Here is a 12,500-nt window from a genome sequence, read left to right as displayed (position 1 = left end):
TAAATCTAGAAAACAGACATAAAAATTAAAATTAGTAAGACGATGAAAGTGGGACCTTATCGGCTGGAAGGGTCTGGGGGAGGAAAACAGAGGTCACAGTTTGTCTGACCTGGAAGCTTCTGTCTGATTTGCAATGCTCTGGAATTGACAAGGACAATGAGATAATCATTAGAAATTACTTTCACTCCTTGAAAACCACTGTAGCCCCCCACTCCCCCCTCCCCAACTCATATGAAAACGAAACAGTCCCAAGGAAGTGGAAGGCCTAAATCCCCTGGGCAGCTGTTTTCTATCAGAGTCCCACCAAGCTTGCAGTCTGGCTTGGCACTCTAACATTTAACCTTCTCAGCATGAGGAGATCATAGGGCAACAAGGCTCTGGGATAATGAAACAAGGGTGTAGTGTGGTGTTTAAAGCCAATGGAAGGTATATAAGTTAAGACATTAATGGCTTATATACAGCCCTATAAAAATGCCAGATCTCCAAGAATGGACCCTATTAGTCACACATACTAAGCGGATTGTGATCGTTCTCATCAGACGGCAAGAAAGTATATCCTGCTTATATCCATGTTGTTTTATTCCCTGCTCTTTCCAGCCATTATAAAGATACAATTACCTTGGGAGATTGTGGCAGTTCAGTTGATTAGCATGGTGAATTAAAAGAATGAGTCACAAATGACATGTCCAGCTCTTCCACACAAGTCTTTTGTATTCCCAGTGTGCTTCACCCCAGTTGTAAGAAGGTCAAAATTAGAGAGAGCTAACAGTTTTTAAGCAGCTAGCACTTAGTAGCAGAATTAACAATCACTCTTTATGTAATTGCTAGTTAATAGTAAATTGCCTCCTGGTCTGTAAAATACAATATGAAGTGGTGGATGGTTCAAATTAAATTAATGAGAAATTTTGCTGTATTTAAGAATGGTTGTGCAAATTGATAAGCAGGAAGATGGTAATAATTTTAATAATATCTTTTTATTTTTCTGTTATATAATAAACTCTTTTTTTTTCCTGCTTCACATACTGTAAACTGCCTGTGGCCGTGATTGACCTGTTCCTAATTATTTAGTACCAGAATCTGAATCATTTCTTGTACATTTTTGAAATAAAAGGTGATCCAGACGGAAACAGTTTTCTAATTAGATTTAAACAGGGATATGTTCTCTTTATTAAAACAAATTACAATTTTTACACTTGTAATTATAATTAGGTGATAAACTCTTGCTTTGAAATTGAAAAGAAAATGAATGGCGAGTTAAGATCGTGGCCTGTAACTATCTAACCTTATCATCATTACTTTTTTTTGTTTAAAAAGTTTATATATAGTTTGTGTATGTATATATTTAATAGCCATATGTATATACTGTATATATGTGTGTGTGTGTGTGTGTGTATAATTATATGCCTTTGTTGTTCATTTTTTAGCAGAAGACATTTTAATGATTGGCCATTTAACAAACGGAATTGAAGGAGACTGATGTTAGCTTTGCTTGAAGCGTGATTCCTCAGCATGCCATGAATATAGCTCATTTAGAACGGTTTAATGTTGACCTCCCTAACCCCAATGGTTTGCAGACCCACCCTTATTTAAGAGACTTCTTTCGCTCAATTAAAGAAATTATCACAAATTACTAGGAGTCAACATGTCGTTTTCAGCAGACTAAGCCCTGTAACCAAACAGAGATATTGGCAGCCAATAGTAAACATGTCCTAAATGGACACAGAAGCAGAGTGAATGTTGAATGCATGGAACTATTCCCAAGTCTGCAACACATTTTCTAGTTGTGAGAATAAATGATTATTTCTGCACAGAGGCTTGCATTCAATTTGGAGACTTATAAAATCATTGCTTAAGCAGCCATCTCTTGCAGTATGTGTTCATTCTGATAGGGCATGTGTGTTAAAAAGACGTGGATTATACTAGTAAATTGGCAGAATATCAAAACATACTTAAGGATGCTAAATTGTTCAGTCCTCTCCATTTGGTCACATTTTTTTTTCTATTCTAGAGCTTATCTCTCCTTACTGGCAACTATCCACCAAGTGGTGATGGGGGGGGGGGATTGGGTTTATAGTAGGGGCACGCCTCTGTTTGAGCAAAGGTCTCATGTTGCTGAAGTGTTTTAAAGATCTTTTGTGTTCATTCAAATGTGATTCTGTCAATGGCACTAGTGCTCTATTTAGCGTCGATAACTCCTTTCCATCATGGCCAACACAAACTAACTGTCTTATAGGTCAGTGCTCTTTAAACAAATTACTTGTGTTCAAGCAGCAAATGGTTGTTAATTGCCTCCCACAGATATTATTAGAACTGACTATTTTTACTGGGTCAAGAGTTGTACCAGAAAAGCCTCTCAGCCTTTTATTATTGTGTGGCTGGCATCATTAAAATAAAAGAAAGAAAATGCCACCCTCAAAACAAAGTCCTTGATGAAGTACATCTGTGGGAAATTTATCTCAAATGTTCTACTTCTCAGAATGTTGCTTTATAAAAATAAAACAAGTTGTCAGTATGGCACATATACATGTCTATTTAGAGCCCTAGGCCTTAAAGATTTTTTTTTTTTTTATACAGAAACCAACTTAGCTGTTCACTGTCTGTTCTACTTTAAGACACGCAGCAGTGCTTTTTGTAACCTAAAAAGATCACTACATTCCAGCAGTCTTAGTTTAACCTTGCTTGTCACCCGACATATTTTGTCATTGTGCCTGTTTTTTTTTTTTTTACTCTATACAATATATACATTGGTTATCCATTGATCGGACTTGGTGTTTGAACCCGCTGGCATCTGGACCCGAAAAAATCAAACGTGTAGATATGTTCATCTCCCTATCAATGCCATTCTCATTAAATAAGTCATCCACAGCTTTTCGGGCATTTTAAAATGCTGTACATCATGCTTAAAAATGATTGCTTTTTCCTTCTAAAACATCAGTATTGACTGCTACTTAAATATGAATTTCATGGACTTTTGTTCAGTTTTTTTGTTTGTTTTCTGAATGCATAACTATTTAAATTAATAAACACTACATACACTGAATATGGGTAGTTAAAACAATGTAATCCCAAAAACAAAAGTCATCTTCCCACTGCTTATCTAGCCAGAAAAAAAGAAATTTGTTTAAAATTAGGCAAGCTTTAACAATGTTTGGTTTCTTAAATAAAAATGAAACGCAGAATTCTAATTATACCAAAGCAATTGCTCTCTATTTAGGCATGGTCATTGATGTCCCTACCTTTTATGCCTCACTGGAGGCCACAGAAATAAGACATACAGTTGGTGTGATCTCAAAAGTAGACGATTTGTCCTAATCAGTGACACCCATTTACCAGAATTGCTTAAAATGAACTATACCTCATACAGAAATCGTACATTTAGAGGCTCCCATTCATCATGTGAAAATTGAGGGCCAGTAAACTTTTCTTTTCCTCCAGTGGGATCACAGACATGCATCAAAATGTTAAAAAATGATTGGTGAGAGGGAACTGTCACACATTTATCAGGGAAAAGGAACATTATTTGCTAATTTCCCAACCTGTACGGTGACAGGGTGCTTCGTCTTTGAACCCATGGTGACCAGCACAGTGTTTTTGTCATTAGTACAAGTCAAGCGCTTTTTGGCTACTCTAACAAGGCACATTTGTCTGTCGTCATGGTGCACTTTATTTTATTTTATTATTTTCTTCAAAGGACGCTGACCATAGCTTGCTGCCCTTCTCATGATTGGCTGTGCTCATTCAGCTCATTGTGGCCGTGGATGGCAAAAGCCCTGATAAATCACAAAGTTTTCTCGTCAAGGTGAAGGTATCGACTGTGCTGCACCAAAACTGACAAAATGTAGCAGGGAGGAGACAGCAATTCATCATCAAAAAAAAAAAAAAGGACAAAGGGGTCATCTTTGTTCCACTCAATAGGTGTGGAAAGTTTCAGATAAGATGCAACATTAAAAAAAAGGAGGCCGCTTTTTACATTTTCAAGGTCTGCCTCGAAAGTGCGGCAAGTAATTTTTTTTGTTTTGTCGTAGGCAAACAATAACATTGCTTCGCTGTCAACACCCACCCCCGTCATACCACCCACCTGCCCCACCATTTATTCCTAATTGAAATATATCGCAAGACTAAAAGGCAGTATTTACATGTATGCTCTTTTGCTGTGCAAAATTCAATTATGATTGATCGCTTGTTATGTTAAACCAAGCAGCAGCATAATCAAAAAGATAAAGCAGAGGAACGATATGTCTGAGTTGCTTCCTTTTCCTCACTCAGATTTGAAAAGGGTAATGAGAGATGATGAAAGAATGATGAAATCGCACTAAAAAGAAATTACTGTCAATTAATAGTGGCTCCTTTAAGATGCCTGCACAAGTTAAACAGCAAGCTAATTGAAAAAAAAAAGAAAAAAATGCAGTTGTTGAGTAACTAGCAGAGGGACATTATCCAAAAATAATGTAAACCTTTCATTTTTCATATGAAGAAAAAAAAAAAAAACAAAGCCTGCAAATGCTTTGTATTTTTATAATCTGTACATCAGGTTCCCCCACCCAGAGGCACTTTGTTGTCTGTGATCTCAGACTATCTGATATAGTGATTCCTTATGGTTTTCCTTAACCGCAGGGCTGGGATTGGTAGCTGTACTTGCAGTATAACTATAAAAGCCATAATCAAAGGCATTCTGCAAGGTATGTAAACAGAGTTGTTTGAATGCAATCCAATAGTTGTCAGCACGGGCAATTTTTTTGTATGAAGACGACAATGAGCTGTCCCCTTTTCAGAGTCTCGAGTCACATCACAGTGCTATTATTTACTGTCAGGTACTCTCGAGTGGGAAGGCAATCCCTACACACTAGGCCCGGTACAGATGCCTGCATGAATGCCTGGGGACAATGTCAGGGTTATGGAAGAGGTAGTTCCTGTCTTCCAATTAGATGCCTAACGCAACACTTTTCCCACTGTCAAGGGGTGTGCTTTGAAGAAAATTTCATGCCATCATTTGATCGAATGTAATTATTAAGTGACCTGTGAAATCCAACTCTGTAATTGAAACAAGTGGCTGCGATTGAGCATGTACTGTCCAACACAACCCCCCTTGCCCCAGCTCCCTGATTTAGAATTTATGGCACAAATAGATAATGACAGCAAAACAAGCACTTATGAATTTTACCCTAGAATGCTATTGAGTGATTTGGGTAAAACTTTACCCCTCCTTCCCACACCTTTTTTTTTTTTTTAATAATCTCCTAAATAGCTTGTCCTTACTAAGTCCTGGACATTAGTCCCGCTTCAACAAACAAGACTGCCTTCTGATAAATGATGTGCTCAACCTCCAAGAGCTTTTGTATTTCCTATGCACCTCACAAGGCTTGGCTTACCCTGTCGGGTTCTGTGATTGAAATTCATTGCCAAATTTATTGAGAAATTAATGAGAAAAGCTGCAAAGTATTGACTTTGAGAGGAAAACACAACTCATCTTGAATGAGGAGGAAAATGCTGCCATAATTTAGCTGCCATCGATTTTACCCTGTCCATGTATTGATCTTCATTTTACAATATTAATTTGCACCTGCGATCGGCTGCGAAGGGAACCAATTTCATTTCTGTGTGGCGTTAAGTGTGCAGGGCTCTTTCAAGAAGTGGCACAAGTCACCTCGATGGAGGGGAAGACTGAAGCTTTTTCATTGCTGCTTATTACTGGAATAGACTCTAGAAATGTAATTTTTGTCTGACAAAATATTAAAGTGAAAGCATATCTCCGAAGTATACCTCCCCTTAGCTCATTCGGCAGTGTTTCATCTGTTGAAGGAACAATCAGGGGCCTGGAATTCCAACCAGTTCTCATCATCATGCCTGTATTGGTTCAAAGTTCATGAAATTTCTATGAGCATTGATCTTTCCCCATTGATTTTTTTTTTTTTGCTGCAGATCTTTGAAATTTTAATTTCCTGAGCATCTGAATTTCTCATAGATGAAATGACTTAGCAGAGACAGTTGATGATAAAGTGAAGAAGTTAGCACCATTTCAAAGTGCACCCCATCCCTCCTCCCCTTTACCCTCCTTGTCCAAAAAAAAAAAGGGCAAAAAAAAAAAAAAAAGAAAATCTTTTTCAGAATTTGTCTCATGTTTTTCGAGGTGAAATGATGAAGGTGGTCTGAAGGGTCTAAAGTATTCAGCAGGGAGTTAATGTATCATTTATTTTATTTTTAGCTATAATGCTTGTTTTTTTTTTTTCTGCTTCACAAATCTTGCATTATGGGTTCAAATTTCTCATACAGTCTTTGTCCATGTGGAGTTGGTATTTTCTGCTACCTCTGTGTGGATTTCCTCAGATTTATGTCCCACGTTAGGTAAATTACCTGGCAGTTACTAACTGTCCCTGTGTGAGCTTGAATGTGGGTCCTAGAATTAAAGAGCCTGGCACCCTGTGCCCAAAGTGGCCGGGATGGGCTCTTGTCCCCTAAAGCCCTGAATTAGATTAAGTGTGTCTGAAAGTGCAATGTTCCTGGGGTTTTCCCCTTTTTCCTTTTTTTTTTTGAATGGAAAGCTATCTGGTGGAGCAGCAGGACTAAGAAGTGTTCTTCACAGAGCAATCATTTGCTCACAGCAGTCTTTATCACCTGGTCAAGTTCACCTAGTTACTTATCAGTAGGACATTTAATAACCTCAAGGTGATATAATTGCTATTGGCATTTTTCCCCTTGGATTCAGCTGGTTAATGTGTAAACTACTTGTCAGCAAATAGCACTTTGTCACTGAAATCGCTAACACCCTCTAGAGGAATGTCTCTGTATTGAGCAATTTAATTTTACTTTATTTAATTTTTACACATTACAACCTGCTTTGTTCTCAATACCTGTGCCTAGTTGTCTTCTGGATAGGTAACAAGCAAGACATTTGAGTAAGAAGTCCTGCATATTTCTGAATATGTGTGTTTTTATTATATACAGGATACAAGATGTCTTTTGTCTTATACACATGTTAAAACCATGTAATAAAGTTCTTACTTTGCTTGCTCACCTTTATACAAAGACAGAAAGACAAAAGAAGTATAAAACAAATAGCAATTACAATTATATTATTATTATTGGTTTATATTATTATATGTAGATATTATATATATAATGTATATATATATATATATATATATACTGTATATTCAGGATGATCAAAAGAGTGAGAGAGGGAAAGATAACATTTTTTTATGCCCTTTTTTGCTGCCTTTAGATATGTTACTTTTTTGATAAAGTTGCCACAGATGATTCTACAGTGTTCTGTTGCTACTGTTATGTTAATGAAAAGAAAAAACCTTTTTCTAATTATGATGGTGGTCTGTTTGCAGCAGGGGAGGCTGGCAGCGCAGTAACAAATGCATGATTGGGAAGTTACAGGAAGATGATCATTATTGAATTGAAACTGGAACTCATTTAATAGCTAAATCCAGCAGCTGGGATGAAGTAAATGAATGCCTTCCTGTTTTTATTATTGCAGTCAGGTTTTTCTGTCAGAAGGAAGAATTATGCCAAATTGAACCAGCCCAAGCTGTCCTTCTTCTCCTTCTTCTTTTTTCTTTCAAGTAAACTTTGCGAAACAATGGGCTGACGGCGTTAAAAGATGCTTCCTGTTTGTGAATTGTTTGCTTTAATTGTTTCTTGCTTTCGGAAAACTATATTTAAAGCAAGCATCCCTTTGAATCCTAGTCACGTTATTTGGGCTGGGCTTTAAATTTCTAAATGGTTCATTCTTCCCAAAGGTCTCAGCTGAGCTGCACCAATCCAGGAGCAACAATTAGCCAAGGCTTGTGCCTTCGGCTCTCTTTTCATCCCATATTGCTTTTCCGAGTCTCATTTTGGTTGTAATTTTTGTAAGGATGAAAAAAAAAAAAGCTTCAATAATGTAGGCGGAGCATAGATAAGCTCTAAGCAGTTAAGTGTAATTAGACAAAGTAATAGCTGGTAGTGGCAATAAATCTAGTTATTATCTTGAGGAGCGATACAGAGTTATCATAAGAGCCAGTAATGTTAACCAAGAATGCTTCCTCTGTCTTTGACCCTTCACTCTGTTTAGGCTTCCCAAGATGGAAGGGAAGGCTCTTTTTTTTTTGACATGCTCATACTTTTGCTGCTACTTTATTGCACCGTGGACAGCATAACTTTTGCTTTCTATTATATATTTTAAAAGTTACGACTATTTTGACGTCAGATACACTGAGTGATAAATGCTGAAACAGTCCACAGCTCAAAGATGAATAATATTTAACTACATCCAAACATTTTCACAATATGTTTAACAAAATTAATTAAAGAAAAATATTTCCATCTGTCCATTTTCTACACTTCAACCCTGGAAGTTGGAGTTTGCTCCAGCAGCAATGGGTGGAAGATGGGAACACCGCCTGGATGGGATGCCATTGCATTAATGGGAAAGGATAGCAACATATTGAGTGCCAGCTATGATGGGAGTAAATTGGATTCCCCAGAGAAAATCCAACACAAATTCCCTGGAGGGCATGCAAGAGGAGCACTGCATTTGAAAAAGAGTCTAGAACTGGACAAATTGGCAAATTGGGTTAACTTAGTATGTGATGAGTTTTCACCTGACATGTAACCTTTGGCAAGCTGGTTTTCTTTTTTTTTTTTGGCCCCTACCTATTTTTTTTCGCTCAACAACCATATTAGTATCCTTTATCCCAACTTAAATTGACAATTCACGCTGTTAATTTTTTATCAATTGCTGCCTGATTTATTTCCCAGCACAGTAAAATGACTTAAATATTTAGAATGTTTCTTCTCTTATGACTTTAATGCATGTAAAGTAATAAGATTAACTCTCAAGCACTCTAATGTATTTAAATATGTATTCATCCTTGAGCTGTAGGCTATTTCAGCATGTAGTATCGTTGAGTGTATTTGGTCATGTCAGAACCTATTTGTAGGACCCACTCTGGATATTGGCCTGTATATGATAACAGGATATCTGCTCTTTTCAGAGGCTGTCTGATTGCTTGCCTCATTTGGCATGGTATGTGATTCCCTGCCATTTCAGACCCTTTATTCATTCAGGTTTTATTGCCGTGTAATTTTCTTACTCTAAAATAAAAGCTCTCCAACAAAAATTACTAAGCATTAGCCTTACTTGAATAGGTATTGATAGTTTATCTTCAAAGCAAGAATACAACATTTGAAAGCGATAAAAGATTCTTCTGCTAGAATATTAGTATTCCTCAGTGTAGTTTATAAAGGAAAGCAGTTCATTTTGTTGTAAGTGCCTTTAAACTAGAAGTAGAAAAATGACAATGGCGTTGTTTTTTTATTTCTTTATATCATAATGGGAAACATTTTTAGTGCTTTTTTTTTTTTCAAAAAAGAAAAGCTGATCCTTGAGTAAAATGAAAAGAGCATTTATGTACCGTCTAACTAGTCAGACTTTTTTTTTTTTTTTCACTCTGCTGAGGTGCAACTTAATTTCAGGCTCTTAGGAGGATACAGCATGTGTAACGTGTGGATGGATAAGTTTACTGCCATCTGCTTGCTCCAAAGTTGAAAGGATCTTTCCGTCTGTGGTCAACTGATGTACAGGATTCTGACAGATACAAGGGCAGGCGCAAATGGCAAAAAATATCACTGTTAAACAAATTTGCTGGTTTTTTTTATATCATACTGTATATGCTTTTTGTAGCCCTGACTTCAGCTTACTGTGGCTCCTTCTCTAATTATCCGTGAGGTCAGTAAGCAAAATTGGGAAGAAGCTGGGAGATCAATACAAATTATCCCTGAGCAAACCAGTGCTGACAGTTTGAATTGCAGCATATGTTTACCCAAAATCAGGCAATTTATCTTAATATCAGCAAAGTAATGCAGTGCAGGTGAAAGGTCAGGCAATCTCTCCACCTCATAATTACCCAGTTCTAAAACAGGAAAGTGCTATTGATTGGCCGAGCTCAGTGCTCTGTGACTGGGACGTGCCAGTGCCTTGCCCTGCCTCTGCTGGACTCTTGGCTTGTAAACTCAGCATGCCGAGGATTTATTGGATGTATGTAGAGGGTTTTATGTTTCTCCACTAGTGGTGAGCCTTGCCAGCGTGGTTTCCCCAGCCCCTCATTTTGTCAGGCGGCAGGGTGATAGATCTTATGTTGCTCAGCACTCAAAAGGGCTGCAGGCCAGATCTGCTGGAAGTTTGAAGGAGGGGTGGGGACAGAAGTCAAGGTGGATTTAGCCTGTTATTAGTCAATCTGTTCTGCATATTGCCCAGCTGCCGTCTGAGAGACAGAGAGGCAAACTGAATAATCCACTACCCCCTTTCCACCCCCTAACAAAACCCTAGTATATTTTTGAGCGTGTGTCACAGCTCTCCTTAATACAAAGCGATAGGTCATTCTATTGTCACTCTTAAATGCAAATACATCGGTACTTGTTCAAAAATATTAATAATGACGCCAAGCCCAGAAGGCGCCCTTAATTTGCCCCAGTGGAAAGGGGACGGTTAGCAATGGAGGATTTCTGAAGCCACGCGTTTGTCTCCTGATGGGTCCTGAAAGAAATCAGCTGTGAAGTTGAAATTCTTTGTCGATGAGGAAATATACATTCTGGAGCATTACAGTGACCCCTGACCAACCCAGCAGCACCCTCAGTGGGCTCTCCCAAGTTTAGTACTTTGTCTTCACATGGAACTGTATGCTTATTACAAGTCGTAAAGGCTTGTGAGCATTTACATTAATGCTTCTATCACCTGTCAGTCGCATTTGCATGAAATCAATAACAGTTGGCCATCTATCTTTTTCTGACCAACTTCCATCAGGCTAAATTCATTAAGTCAAATAGTCGCGGTGATTAGCTCTCCAATAGATGAAACCTCAACATGTTACAATGCCTAGTACAGTGCACATTTTTGTCCTCTAATCGAGAAACATAGCTCTTTATTTAATACCTTTCTTGAGCAAGTCATTTCACCAGGCTGTACTGGTGGAGCCTCATCTGTCCGCAGTATGCAGGGCTTTTTTTGCTTGACACACTTGTATAGGCCCAGGCAGAGACATGACAAATTGTCCTGAAAGACAATGCTGACAGCCTTTGATGATTAATGGTCTGATTATGAAGTGGTTTTACACATATAGAATTTACATCACAGAGAGTTAGAAATTTGGCCATGTCACACATTCTAAAAGCAGCCTGAAGAGCTTTACTATTTGCACAGGGAAAAAAAAAAAGGAGAAAGATGAAATCCCAGCAAAAGCCATGTCATGTAAAATCAATACGCTGGATCAATGCTTTATTAACAAGAAAATGTCTTACTTCACATTCCTATGTGGACCTTTGTCTCCGGGATGCATGATGGAATGTCAAATCAAATAGCAGTCTTCAAGTTTCTGTCGTGTTATTGAGTGCATGCGTGCAAGCCCCGTCCTCTCTGCCGCATTGATTACAAGATGTACTGTCTGTGTTTGCACAAATAATTGCGCCACTTTATGATAAAGTTGGTCAATTCAGTTTTTGGAATGTCTTGGCTCCCCGTGTCCCACAACCTTTGCCTCCTTGGTGCCGCTTGCCTCCCCGCTGCCTTGCATTTGGTAGACTCACTGAGCTGTACGGTGTTAATCATGAAATTACATGCTGACTAATGAGTGATGGCCTAAATTGCAGGCTGAGTAATGAATAGATGGAGGCAGTTCTTATTAGTCTCAGAAAAGTCATTGATTTATGTAGCACCATGCATTGCAGAGTCACTCTGCTGAAAATGATATCTACATCAAGAAGTAATATACTCTAATAAGTATTTTCATCTCAACTCCACTTCTCAGGCCTCCAGGCTCAGTTTTTGTTTGAGTCAGAGAGAGCCATAATAAAGCCCGCTGACTCCTTATGAAGCTTGTTAAACACAATGTGTGCAGTCTAACCAAGTCAGGATTATGATTCATACACTGTACACAGCGGCATGTGCCACTGATTTATGGCAGAGTGCAGTTCATACTCAAAATTACAATTTGAGGGGGGAAAAAAGATTAATTACTATTTGTGGCCTGCAATTTCATGAGGCTAGTGCACTGCAGAGGTAGAATGATAGTGCTCTACATCAGTTTGTAGTCAGCCATTCACAGATTATTAAAGCTTTGCAAGATTAAGTGCTCCTCCTGCCTAGTTTGCGCTCAGGCAATATGCTAGAGAGAAAAGGACCACAGGGATAAATCTGAGACTTGCAATAGCTGGACATATGTCATCATTGCCAGTTTCTCATAAATCCTTAGTCTATACAGAAAGTGGTCCATGATGCAGACATCATATCATGACTGCAATGATTGCTCTATGTGGCCCTAAGACCTACAAGTATGCTACTTGGCTAGTTCATTTATAATACATTGACTAACCCTGAGATTTTAAGCTTATTAATTATAGTCTTTGGTATTCAAAACAGCACGATTTACATGTGTGTGTGTTTATATACAGTTTATACACACTTACATATATGATGTAAATATATATATATATATCTATATTTATATGCTGTAAAAGTG

General features: G+C 38.0%; 1 protein-coding gene across 10 annotated transcripts in view; it reads left to right on the top strand.

The window, feature by feature from the left end:
• The window catches only part of ebf3a (EBF transcription factor 3a), a 102,821-nt gene that overhangs the window by 75,762 nt on the left and 14,559 nt on the right, over positions 1-12,500 (top strand). The window lies entirely within an intron of this gene.

Source organism: Polypterus senegalus, chromosome 1 (assembly GCF_016835505.1).
Source record: "Polypterus senegalus isolate Bchr_013 chromosome 1, ASM1683550v1, whole genome shotgun sequence".
Lineage (NCBI taxonomy): Eukaryota > Metazoa > Chordata > Cladistia > Polypteriformes > Polypteridae > Polypterus > Polypterus senegalus.
This window is presented reverse-complemented; position numbering and strand designations above follow the sequence as displayed.